We start from the raw sequence: 14059 nt of genomic DNA, 5'->3' as shown, positions 1-14059 counted from the left end.
GCAGTGTTCCAAGATTCACTGTTTATGTACAACACAGAGTGCTCCATGCAATCCGTGCCCTCCTTAATACCCACCACCAGGCTCACCCATCCTCCCACCCCCCCTCCCCTCTAAAACCCTCAGTTTGTTTCTTGGGCTGGGTTTTAAAGCATTTGCTGATTTGGAGCACCTAGGTGGCTCAGCAATTAAACGTCTGCCTTCGGTCCAGGTCATGATCCCAGAGTCCTGGGATCCAACCCCATGTTGGGCTCCTTGCTTGGTGGGGAATCTGCTTCTCCCTCTGTCCCTGGCCCTGCTTATGCTCTCTCATTCTTGCTCTGCACACACACACTCTCTCTCTCAAATAAATAAATAAATAAAGCATTTGCTGATTTAAGGCACATAGACTAGTTTTAAAAGTATTCCCTATATAAAAATATTGCTTTTCTCTTGGCCCACTTATTATGCTTTGTCTCCAGCATTTATCATCATTACCTGATATTATTCATCTAGTCTAGCTTCCCATGGCCAAGGGCAGACACTCCAAGACAACGGGACATGTTTTGTGCACTACAGTGATCTCAACACCTACAACAGTGCCTGGCACATAATGGGCATTCATATTTGCTAATCGAATAAATCATTTTCTTACAAAGCATTGCTTTGAATTCTCCAGGCAGAGATGCAGTGATATGCACAGAGGGCTCAAAGGCCATATACTCATATGGGTCAGAATAGTTCATTGCGGGGTGCCTGGGTGGCTCAGTCATTAAGTATCTACCTTTGGCTCAGGTCATGATCTCAGGATGTGGGATCGAGCCCCACATCAGGCTCCCTGCTCAGCGGGAAGCCTGCTTCTCCCTCTCCCCCTCCCCCTGCTTGTGTTCCCTCTCTCGCTGTCTCTCTCTCTCTGTCAAATAAATAAATAAAATCTTTTTTAAAAAAAAGTTCATTGCTTACACGGTGTTCACTCAGTGGCTCTCCACCCTTGCGGCATGGTGCCACCACCATGGAGCTCCCACAATTAACTAAATCCTGGGTCCGACCTCACAGGCTCTGCCTTGTTTTACTATGTTTTAAAGTAACATAAGGGGGCGGGGGGCCTGCGTGGCTCAATCAGTTAGGCACTGACTGTCAATCTCAACTCAGGTCTTGATCTCAGGGTTGTGAGTTCAAGCCCCATGTTGGACTCCATGCTGGGTGTGGAGCCTACTTTAATAATAATAATAATAATAATAATAATAATGTAACTTAAGAGATAGGAGAGGGCAGCCACAGTTGAGAATCACTTGTTTATATGCTACTGGGAACACAAAAAAACAAAAGATCTGGCTCCTGTTCCCAAAAGTTTTAACTAGTTTAAGGTGCTAAGGTATAACCATGGTTACCAATAAGCCACAGTTCATGACACGTGACTAAGAGTGGGCTTGAAGGTGCCAAGGAAGGTCAGGAGTCAGCAGCCTATTCGTGCTTGAGGGGAGCTGGTCAGAACAGACTTTGAGGACAGAGATAAAAGCCTAAAAGTATGGGTTAGTTTTCTGTTAGGAAAGAGAAGGACGAGGATAGTTGAGGGAAGAAGAAAGAGCTTAGGCAAAGGCCCAAGTAGACAAGATGTATATGAAACCAATAGAACCAAACAAACAAAAATGAGCAGTGAGGGTCTAGCAGGGGGCGGGGGGAGGGGCAGCGGGACAGGGGGATGAAAAACTGGGGTGGATTTAAATGCCAGGCAAAGAGGCTTCAAATAAATCCTGAAGGTCAAATGAAGTCACAGATGGTTTCTAAGCAGAGGAAAAATACAATTGGCAGCGATAGACAAGTAAGAGCAGAAAGAGGGGAGACTTTGTAGATAAGGAGATCAGGTAGGAAATTAATTCTACATCTAGAAGCAAGATGTTAAAAAGCAAAAATTAAATGGAAAAGGGGTAAAAAACATGGACAGAAGAACCACCTCAGAAGAGAGCCCTGTAAGACTTGTTTTGGACTGAGTGTGTGGGCCAGGAAAAAAAAAGAACATTGGGTAATTGGGATTTGAAGAGATGATTGGGACCAAAAAAGTACTACTGATAGAAATAAGAATGGAAACAGTTTTCCCAAACAAGAATGTAAGTGTTGGATAACAAATATTGGTGTGTAAAACAGTTACACCATTAGTAATAGAATTACATGAAATAGTGTCTCCCAAGCATCTACCATGTACGAGGCCGGCTCACCCTTCTATATTTCAACAGGGCCAGACCTAGAATGTTATTCTAGGTAGCAATCATGATAGTTCCCTCCTACCTAAGTCTCTGGTGACTTTCTTCTACCTCAGTGGCCTCATCTCGACCCAATCCTGCTTTGGAGAAAAACATTAATCTTTTCAAAATATCACACATCTGTTGAAAATGTATTGCCTAAAGAAAACACTATACCATATATAGTGAAGCACATTATGACTAAGGTTTCAAATTCAGACTCATGAGATGAATCCTGAGCTAATGCATTTTGAAATTACCACCAGGCAAAATTAGAGTAGATGCTTACCACTCCCCCATACAAACAAGCACAGTGTCAGCAGACAGTGGGAGTTCAATAAATAACTGTTGAGAAAGAAACCAAAGTAAAAAGGATAAAGAGAAACAAGAGTAAGCAAATGGACAAGCACTAAGCTTCCCTACTACAAAATGGAAATGCAGACAAGATAGAGGACGGCCAAGGGCACGAGGGTGGGGACTTCCTCTTGCTCATGGCTCTAGCACCATCATCCCAAATAATGCCAAACCAGCAGGCAGTCTGTAAATACAGACAAATAAAGGGCTAATGTAGCAGGTCCTTTTTGAGAATGCTTACCCAGCTACTGAAGCCCAGACTCCCTTATCTGGTAACTGAACTCTTCCCCTCCCACATATAGGCCAGGGAGCCCCCAGACAGGTCTATAAAATGCAATCCCCTTCATCCATCACAGCTCTCTGTCCTAAGGACAGTTACTTGGTCTAAGTAGGACAATTAGGAGTCTTCTGGAAACTGACAGGGGACCTAAAGAAGATGGTTTCTGCATATGGCTGCTCTACGAACATATACTCTCTGGGTCTCGTAGCATCTTCTACCCCTGGGGTAGGCCAGGGAGTAAGGGTTTCTTTTGGAATAAAGATGAAGCTATTTCATGGAGAGCAACAGAAACGGTCCCAACAACTTTGTGGATTCTGGGTAAAGTCCCCTCCTAGATGCTAGCTATATTAGGGTCTTTGGGTCCATGACACACCCTGAATAATCAGAAATGCCAACCAATACTGTAAGGGAGCACACAGAGAACCTACTTTTCCCTTTAAGACAGATGAGCAAGCAAGGCTAACAAAGAGGGAGAAATATCTATTCACATACAGATCACCCTGGTCGGGGGCAAGGGGGTGGTCCTTGGAGGTAAGGTTTTAGTTGCCTCGGACACAGGAGCCCTGAAATGCCACAACCCACACCCAGGGAAAACAGATCTGACAAAGGAACCTCTGCATGGCAGCAATTATGTTGCCTGGTTTGGTTAAAGGCCAGAAAGAGCTGGAAGGTGATCGGCTAAATAAAGAAGCCCCTCCTCCTTTGAGACTTTCTGCCAGGATAGGAGAAAGAATTCTAAGAAACAGAGATGGATGATAAGCACAGTCTCCTGGTGGAGGGCATTCTCTACAAGGATAGATGAAGACTCGGGAAGGGGCAGAGGAAAGCAGGCCAGTTCTCATGCCCATGCCACTGACACTCACTACTCTTCCACGGGCCCCAAGCCACACTGCAGCTCTAGCTTGCCTGTGAATCTCCTCTGACTCACTTTGTTCATGTCCTGGCTCAAAGTTCTCATTCCACTCACACAGCCTGTCTGTGGCAACAGGGAGGTGATGTCACTAGCTAGGAAGCAGGGACAGTGCTAGACTTCCCACTGGCAGGTGAGCAGATAGAAGAAAGGACAATGCCTTGTGTCCCCTCATCACATAAATTAATTCCATGGAGATTGTTCTGGGAAGAGAAGGAAAAATCTTAACAGGTTTCAGAAATTTGTTCCTATCTAATTAAGTATATATTATTTTATGACTATTTATATAACATAATTATTAGCATGAATAAAATTGGTCCCGGGAGTTAAGAACCTCAAAGAGTTAAACACAAAAGGGGAATTATTGTCAGGTCAATTTTTACTAAGTATTTCATTGCCTTAAGCAACACAGAATTAAACCCTTCACTCTGAACCGCAACATTTTCCTCTAACTCAGAACTCCAGAGATGCTGGTAAATTATCTAGTCCACATCCCTTGCAAAGAAGTCTTACTGTCTCACAGTAGAAATTCTTGGGAAAGAAACACTCTAGTCTTGCTAAGTCAGAAACCTATTAAAGTGCTGAACCTTTTCCCAGAACCTCTGCAACTAGCTCTGTGGGTAGTCAGAATATGGTTAGACACTGTTGTAAGACAGAGAATTTGGCTGGTCTCCGTTCTGGCTTTCTGGGTAAGCTTCTAACCCCTGGGAACCATCCCAGTGACTGGAGTGTCTTTGTTATTCATGGTGGGCCCCGGGGACCATACCCAGTTTTATGCTTATGAGGTGACCCTGGTGGGCCCCTAGACCATTTCAGAATGGGGGTTGACCATGCCAGAAAAACCAAACATGTGATTAGAGGGTTGGGGTCTGACCTCCCAACTCTGGAGAGAAAGGGGGACCAGAGACTGGAATTCAAACATGTGACCAATGATCCGATTAATAATGCATATGTAATGAAACCCCAATAAAAACTATGGACACCAAAGTTCAGTGACAGGCCATAAGGACATGGAAACTTCATATGTGGGACCCTCCCAGACCTCGCTCCCTGTGAGTCATTCCCTATTTGGCTGGTCCTGATTTGTATCCTTTAGGATAAAACCTGTAATTCTGAGTATAATGATTTTCTGAGTTCTCAGTTTTTCTAGTTTATTATTGAAACCAAAGAGGTAATGGGAATCCTTGAATTTGTAACTATTTGGTCAGAAGTACAAGTGGTCAAGGTATCCCAGAGATTGCAGCTGCTGTCTGAAGTAAAGAAGGTCTCCTAGAAAATTGTGCCCTTAACCTATAAGGTCTGAGCTAACTCTGGCCTCACAATTGCAGACATTACTCTGTGAACTCTAGAATGACAGAACCCAAAGGGAGACTTTATAAAGTCTCACAGAAGTATACTAGGTCAGACCCAAGGTAGGAGGAGAAGCCAGATCTGCAGAAACTTGAATCGAAGGCTCCGTCCATTAGGACAGGCTGCCTCTATGAGATTCGGCAAGTCAGGACAGCATTTGAGCCCTGGTTTCTTCATCCGCAAAACAAGAAATCAATGGTCTAAATCTAGGATTGGCAAACTTTCTATAAAGGGTCAGAGAGTAAATATTTTAGGCTTTGATCTACATATGACCTCTATTTTTTAAACATAAAAATCTTAAAAAGGTAACAACAATTCTTCTCTCATAGGCCAGGTTTGGCCCACAGGCCATAGTTTGCTGACTCTTCATAAAAACTAAGTTCTTTCACAGCTAACAAAACGATTACATGCCAACTTCCACTTCAAGGAAATATTAACTACCATCCGTATCAACAAAACGGAACATAAAATTCCTAGTAAACAGGTTCTGTTTGGTTACTGGAGTTAAGTTAACTTTGTATTTTCTCCTAATTTTTTACATACTTTAAAAGTATGTGAGAAATGGTTCTCTCTGCCTCTAGAAGAATTTCCAGGAAAACAGGACAATCGCCGTAGAGCCTCATAACAAGAGGCATGTGTGTATATGTGTCCCCTCCGCGTCCCAGAAGGGTTTCAAGTTCGAAGATGTCGCATAATCCTTCAGAACACAGACACAAAGCAGTCTGGAAGCTGGGGAAGCACTTGAGCTGGTTATTCCTCCTAATCAAACACACACAATGAAAATGCAGTGCAAATGCGCGATGTGATTATTCCAGCCCTGGCAGACACATTTTGGAGGTCTTTTCTAGACCCCACTTGGCACAAACCACGTTTCTCCAAATATAGCAACTGTCATCCATCTCTACCCAAGCATTAAAAAGAAACACAAAGAGAGAGGGACACTCTTCACTGCCAATACTTATTGGCTTCGCTTTTCTCTTTTTCAGGGATAGAGAAAGTAAGAGGGGAAGTAACCGGCCCTGGACTATTTAGGATTTGAAATACTGTTGGGTGCTAAATTTATTTAAGCACAGATTGGGCCCTTCCTAGATCTAAGGCATTTTGCCAGGTAGAGGGAGGGAAAGGTATGTGGTTTAAGCCACGGACTTAAGCTTTAGTAGAAACAACAGAAACAAATGAGACCAAGAAAAAGGAGAACCCAGAGGACAGAGAAGACTGCCAGTCTCATCTAGGGCCAAAGAGCCGGGCGACTTCATGGGTGAAGCATTTGAACCGACTTACAAAAACAAGGATGGCAGTCTAATTGGGTTGTGTGGGGAAAGAGCGTCCCAGGAACCACGGCGTGCGAGCAAAGGCAGGTGCCAGAGATAATTTATTTACCATCTCGTTGGTGCTGGCACCGTGGGTGAAAGTGGAGCCGCGGTAATTTGAGGCTTTCTTTCCAGTAAGTGCAGCAAGACCAATCAGCCTTCTCCTCCTCGAAACCTGTTTTTACGCCTTAGATCATTTAACTAATTCAAATACAAGAAAAGGCAAATGTGTTTTTAAGGAAATATCTTTGATATGTAAAAGCTCAATTCACCAAAAAGAAATGCTAGGTTTTACAATACTCAGTTCAGAGGATCATTCTATACAGACTGGATCGGCTGAGGCTTGAAACACAAGTCCCGTGGCTTCTCTGTAGCAACACCCTGTGTTGCTAGGAGAGATACTCATGACTCCTGGGGCCAGGAAACTGGGCGCAAGTTAAGGACACCAACCTTAAAAATCGTGATTCAGTACACATGAATGCAGTCTCTGAACAGTGACTCCTAGGAGAGGTGCAGTTTTCTCCCAAGGTGTTTTGCCTGTCCTCAGCATTTGGAAGACACACAACACCTTGGCCAGCGGTTGGGGGCAGGGGGTAGATTCACTACATGTTGTCTCACAGCCAACCCACCTGTCCAGTGTCATTAGTGACCAATGCCTCTCTTGTTCATGGTCATCAGCCCCCGGAAGGCCCATTAGCTTTTAAACCTGTTCCCAGACCACATGAAAAGTGTAGGTGGGCAATTCAGGAAAATGACACCTCGCCTTACTCAGATTTATCCTCAGGTATATCACACGTCTCCCCTTTGATTGGGGAAACTGCCCCCAGAGAGGAAAAAAATTACGATGTTTCTTTTCAGATTGATTTCTTTTCTCGCCACCTCTCTCCCTTCCACCTCCTGAAGAGCAAAAGGACAGGTAAGCTCCTTCATGTACGTCCCTGACATCATTCTCTTTCTGGATCCCAAACAACCCTTTACAAACCCACTGAGGTAGCTCTTCTTCAACGCAGAACATGCTAACAGTCAAGCCCTCTAATTCTGTTGTAACTTAAAAATCTCCTCATGAACAAAGGCTAGCTTGCCTATCACTGCTATTTTTGAGAGGGATAAGGTGAAGAAGACACCTTGATAGTTCTCTGTGCAGATCTTCTACACTTTCCCAGGGAGGTGGAGGCATGGAAATCAAAGGTCAGGTACAAGGGAAAAGGCACATTCATTTGCTCCAACTATCGTCGCATAGCACATGTAAATCTGCCTGTCAGGTTTGCTTTTTACCACTGGTCATGTGACCCTAACACCCCTTATTTCTATCAACAATCTTAATGTCACCTCCAAAATTACACACTATCAGACTTGAAAGAGTCAACCAGGAGGCCATTTTTATTCCCGATTGCACTGATACAACACATTCTTTTCCAGTGTGATGGATTTTCCTGACTTTCTTGTTGATGTGGCATTTTGTGTATCACGTTTCTTCTCAGACACAGAAGTGAGAAAGTTCCAAATGTGGAAAAATCTTTGAGAAGGAGAAGCGAAGCCAAAGAGATGCAGATGGAGTCCGTTAACTCCCCAGCATCCTCCACTGACAGGCATCGCCAAACCAATTAGCTGCCTTCACCGTGTCACTGAGAGGTCATAAATAGTGACAGTAAGAAGCACAACAATATTCTGTTGAGGCTGCTGTAATATACACTCCATGTATATTAACCCATTTAATTCTCAAAACAATCACGAGGACCATGCCCACTTTGGAAATAACAAGAATGGAGTAATTTACCAACTAGCTCAATAACTACAAGTTGAATTTTGTTCCTTACTATATGAGTCATTTATAGGACCTACATCATAAATAATTTGGGGGAGGGGCTTCCAGGAGTTTCCTAAAATAGACAAGTATTTGTTGACTGTCTTTTACCCTTATCGGGTTTCAGTTTATTTTTTTTCTTTAACTAAAAGCATATCACCAGAGTCTATACATAAAAGAAAAAAAAAAAAAACCTCCTCCAAATACCAGGATCACCGGCAGCATGGCGGTGGCAGTAATGATTATGGGATTGGATACTTAATCTAGGAAAGCCAAGTCTCTAGAGATTCAAGTGCCCAGAAGGCAGGAACATGTAGAAGAAACCAGTAGGTCAAGCAGGCAAGCAAAAAGATTGAGGCAGACAGGAAGTCATTCATATATCCAAGGTTCAGAATATTCCATGTGCACAATGCCGAAGTCAAAACTTTCTCCTGCAATCAGAGAGCTTGTAATCTGGTGAGGAAACAAATCAGTGCAGAATAAAATAGCACAGAATGTGCACGGTTTCCTTTCACCTGGATTTTCTTCCTTTTAGGGTATTCTCCATCTGCCAACAACTCATCCTTAAGCAATAGCCCAGGTTATCTCTCCTCTGAGAAGTCTTCACTCATCATACTCCCCCAGGTAGAGTTAGAGGCCTGTCCCCTAATTACAAGACCCTTAGATATAACCAGGCAAGAAATTCCTCCAGGAGGCATTTTTCTCAGTCTTACACAACCTATATCGCCATATACAACTGTCCAGTGTGTGCTTTTTCAGTGTCAGAATTACTGTTTGTTTTTCTGATGGAAAAGGTCTCCAGTTGGGAAAGTATGTACTGTGCCTTGTCGATCTTACTATCCTCAGCATCTGTGGGAGGGGACGAAGGGACAGTGAAGTCTCCAGTTGGGAAAGTACGAACTGTGCCTTGTTGATCTTACTAGCCTCCGCATCTGTGGGAGGGGACGAAGGGACAGTGAACGCTGTGGGTATGTGGGGTCTAAGAGAAAGATTAGTGCTTCCAGCTGGAGTAGCAAACGGGGTGGTACTGGTTGGAGAGATTGAGGAGATCTCTCACTGTAAAGCCAATAACTGAACTCTACGTGAAGGGCTCTAAAGGGCAAAGCTGAGGAGGGACATCCACAAAGCCATTCGATGTGAGCCACTTTCATGCAGCCTTCTAGGACACCCTCTGGGGACTGTGCTCCACCTGCCTCCACACCAGATAGGTACACAAGAATGACAAAAGCTCCTAGCTTTGAGTCCGTACACAACACTGCCTCTGAAGGCCACAGCAAAGAGCAGGGAATGGAAAGACCGTTTTGATCGACAAGGTACAAGAAGCTAGATGACTGAGGGGTGAAAACATGTACAAAATTACACAGGTGTAGAGTAAGAAATGCTGTGATAGAGCTACATATCAGGGAAAATGCTCAGGCAAAGGAAAGGTCTCTGGCTGTAGGCTGGAGAGCTGTGGGCACCAGAAGGACAGCAGCTGATTTTAGAAGCAGATAAAAGGAATTAATGAGCAAAGCGTAGGAGTTGACTGGCTGACAGGGAAGGGAAAGACCAGAGGCTTTCCATTTCCTGACGCTCTTCCTTTACCCATGGATTTCTGATCACTTAAGCAATTAGTTCCCCCTTGAATGAAAGGATTTTCACAATGGAATATGAAATTGTAAAGTTAATACAATCAAATACACTATCTGTGTAGTAGATATCCTTATGCCCAAAAATTCTATAAAAAGGGGGGAATTTGAGGCCCAAATGATAAAAGCATTCCATACTCCTCTGGGACAAGAATTCAATCTACCAAAGACACTACTTAAATGGACTGAGTATTACGAAGACCTGCCAGAATTATCCCAAGCTCTCAGTAATGTCTGACATACAATCCTGGCTCATAACTAAGTTTCTGTGTCATACTCCACACTGCAAATCCTTTGCTGATGCACTAGCAGTAAGCGTGGTCACAACCAGAGTCCTAAATTGTTTCCAGAGCTTCCTTTTAATACCTTTTACTCTGCTGATGATCCAACTCAGTTCTCCATATCTGTGGTTGAAAATGCTGGGGTAGAGGGAGAGAGCACTCATCAAGGAACTACACCACTACAGAATTTAGGGACCCCCTCCGAAATGGACCTCCTTGCAAGGAAATAAATGGACTTATAAAATGGAAAGAAACACACACACACACACACACACACACACACACACACCAGCTACTCCAGAAGATCAGTAAATGTGATGTTACTATGACCAAGGTAGCACTTAAAATTCTGTGATTAGTCCAAGCCATTAAGATGGTGACGGGCCCACAGGCTGGAACTTGCCAAGCCTGGTTCTAGAGGTTCCCACTGGGCCATGATCTCAGCCCAAAGCTCTGCCAGCCCAGCTCTGCTGCCTTCCCTCTCTTCCGTGATAGGCAACAGATCAGCAGTGCTGTAAGAAGGCTCTCTTGGCTCAGTCCCACAGCACGCCACCACCCCCTGCATCTTTCAAAGGCATCACCCCTAAGAAAGCTCTCCTACTCCTCACCCCATCTCAGTATCCGTGGTCCCTAGATCTAGTGTATCCTGGTTGCAACGTCTATTTTCCCATCCATAGAAAGAACAGTTTCTGCTTTCATTTGAAGAATCACAGTAATGGCTGAACTGCTATACTACGGGTTGACTGACGTACCAACAAAAAAATGAGGCACACAACAATTGCAAAGAGACAGCCAACCAACAGAGGATCAGGCACCAGAAATAAAAAGGCCACCCATTTACCCCAGAGAGACACAATCCACAGGATCCAGAAATGGAAGGATAAACCAGCAGTGGAGCTCTGCCAAGTGCTTAATGAGACCAGTATCAGAAGTACACATTTCATGAGGAGATAGTTCCATTTCTGTCTTCAGCTCTTACACACGTGGAAGGCTGTCAGATTCGCTTCAAACACCAATGCTGGTTGGCAGAGTGAGAGAGTAGGTTATCTGAACATATTTTCTTAAGACACATTTCTTTTTTTTAAATTTAAATTCAACTAGCCAACATGTAATACATCATTAGTTCCAGATGTGGTGTTCAGTAATTCGTCAGTTGCATCTAATACCCAGTGCTCATCACATCACGTGCCTTCCTTAGTGCCCATCACCCAGTTACCCCATCCCGCCACTTACCTCCCCTCCAGCAACATTCAGTTTGTTTCCTATATTTAAGAGTCTCATGGTTTTTCTCTCTCTCTGATGACTTACCATTCAGTTTTCCCTTCCTTCCCCTATGATCCTCTGCACTATTTCTTATATTCCACATATGAGTGAAACCGTATGATAATTGTCTTTCTTTGACTGACTTATTTTGCTCCGCATAATACCCTCCAGTTCCATCCATGTCGATGTAAATGGTAGGTATTCGTCCCTTCTGATGGATGAGTAATATTCCACTGTATATATGAACTACATCTTCTTTATCCATTCTTCTCTCAAAGAACATCTCAGCTCCTTCCATGGTTTGGCTATTGTGGACACTGCTGCTATGAACATTGGGGTGCAGGTACCCCTTCCTTTCACTACACCTGTATCTTTGGAGTAAATACTGGATTATAGGGTAGCTCTATTTTTAACCTCATGAGGAACCTCCATACTGTTTGCCAGAGTGGCTATTCCAGTTTACATTCCCACCAATAGTGTAGGAGGGTTTCCCTGTCTCCTCATCCTCGCCAACATCTGTTGTTTCCTGCCTTGTTAATTTTAGCCATTCTGACTGGCGTAAGGTGGTTTCTTATGGTTGTTTTGATTTATATTTCCCTGATGCCAAGCAATGCAGAGCATTTTTCCACGTATCTGTTGGCCATTTGTGTTATCTTCTTTGGAGAAATGTCTGTTCATGTCATCTGACTAGATTATTTGTTTTGGGGTGTTGAATTTGATATGTTCTTTATAGATCCTGAATACTAACCCTTTATCTCGTATGTCATTTGCAAATATCTTCTCCCATTGCTTTTTAGTTTTGTTGACTGTTCCCTTTGCTACGCAGAAGCTATTCATCTTGATGAAGTCCCTATTTCTTAAGAAAAATGCAAATAAACTACAAATGTTTTTCAAGAGCATGGTTTGAAATGTGTTACCTAGAGATGCTTTATTTAAAACCCATTTACCGACAAACCATAAATGACTCTTAATCTCACAAAACAAACTGGGGGTTGCTGGGGGGAGGTGGGATTGGGAGAGGGGGAGCGGGCTATGGACATTGGGGAGGGGAGGCGAACCATAAGAGACTATGGACTCTGAAAAACAACCTGAGGGTTTTGAAGGGTCAGGGGTGGGAGGTTGGGGCAACCTGAGGGTTTTGAAGGGTCAGGGGTGGAAGGTTGGGGGAACAGGTGGTGGGTAATGGGGAGGGCACGTTTTGCATGGAGCACTGGGTGTTGTGCAAAAAGAATGAATACTGTTACGCTGAAAAAATAAATAAAATGGAAAAAAAAATAAATAAAAAATAAATAAAAAAAATAAAACCCATTTACCCAGAATATATCCAGTGTTGCTAAGATTCAAACATCTCTTCATTCAGGGGCGCCTGGGTGGCTCAGTGGGTTAAAGCCTCTGCCTTCGGCTCAGGTCATGATCTCAGGGTCCTGGGATCGAGCCCTGCTTCAGGCTGACTGCTCAGCAGGGAGCCTGCTTCCTCCTCTCTCTCTGCCTGCCTCTTTGCCTACTTGTGATCTCTCTCTGTCAAATAAATAAATAAAATCTTTTAAAAAAAATCTCTTCGTTCAGCCTCATCTCTTACTGTCTGGTCATAGCTTGAACTTGAGACATCTTGGACCACTTGCAGCGCCTGAAAGAGGTCAGTTCTCTTTCTCACAGTGAGACGCCTGTGGCTCCTACTACTTTCTTCACTTGGGAAGTGACAGATAGGAGACAGCACACACAGAAGGGCCTGTGCCGGGACACGGCCTCCCCACACCTCCCCAGCTCCTGCATTTATGAGCATGCCTTTCCATGCATGCTTTCCTTTTTCCACTTTTGCTTCTCTTCCTCATCGGTCACATTAACCTCTCAACAGATTGCTAGGTCCTCCTGGATCTGTACTTTCAGAAGACAGACAAATCTGGACCCAAGCACTTCAGGCATTGAGGCAGAGCACACAGAGGAGGTCAGGGAGCCTAGCAGGTGACTGGAAGCATTACCCCGACCACAGCATATATACTGAAATTCTATGATGGCTGGTAATGCCTTTCTCCCTATGAAAACCCACTTTAGGGCAACCACGGCCTGCAGAGTTCAGGCCTAAGCCGGAAGCAAGGCAGGAGCCTCAGCATAGGAGCAGCCAGATACCAAAACTGTCTACTCAGGCACTGAATAAAGAACAAACTTGATCTTTTTATTCCTGATTAGATTTTATCACTTTCTGCTGAAACAATATAGTTTGAAATCTAAGGGGGAAAGCCTAATTTACGTATTAAACACTGTAAACTTTAATGATGTGGAAAATATTTTTCAACTTTAATTTTCTGAAACATTATTTATGTAAATGCCTTCTTTTTGCATATTTCATAGGACATGCATCTCGAGGCTTTATCATTGCCAAGGTGTACAGAGAATAAAAATATAAGTTTATGAGTGTAAAAAAGAAGCCACATAATTCAAATAGAATAACTAAGATGACAAAAAGTAAGTTTATTCTTCACTCCATAGGGGAACTCGTTCATAAAAGCCAAGGGCACCCACCATGCTTCCTATTTGTACCTCTCCCTGGATACTTTCTCCGCCAGAACTTTCTCCTCCTCTCAGAGAATAACTTGAGCTTTCTGAAAGTCCTGTTTTGGGTCCTTGAAATCAAGGACTATCTCATTTCCCTAGAATCTCTGGCA

At 43.6% G+C, this 14059-nt stretch overlaps 1 protein-coding gene across 1 annotated transcript in view; it reads right to left on the bottom strand.

The window, feature by feature from the left end:
- LOC123925147 (phospholipid-transporting ATPase IB-like) overlaps positions 1-14059 on the bottom strand; it is a 596799-nt gene that overhangs the window by 495516 nt on the left and 87224 nt on the right. The gene's annotated exons all lie outside the window — the stretch shown is intronic.

This window comes from Meles meles, chromosome 14 (genome assembly GCF_922984935.1).
Source record: "Meles meles chromosome 14, mMelMel3.1 paternal haplotype, whole genome shotgun sequence".
NCBI lineage: Eukaryota > Metazoa > Chordata > Mammalia > Carnivora > Mustelidae > Meles > Meles meles.
The sequence above is the reverse complement of the archived record's forward strand: the minus strand, read 5'-3'. Positions and strand labels throughout refer to the sequence as shown.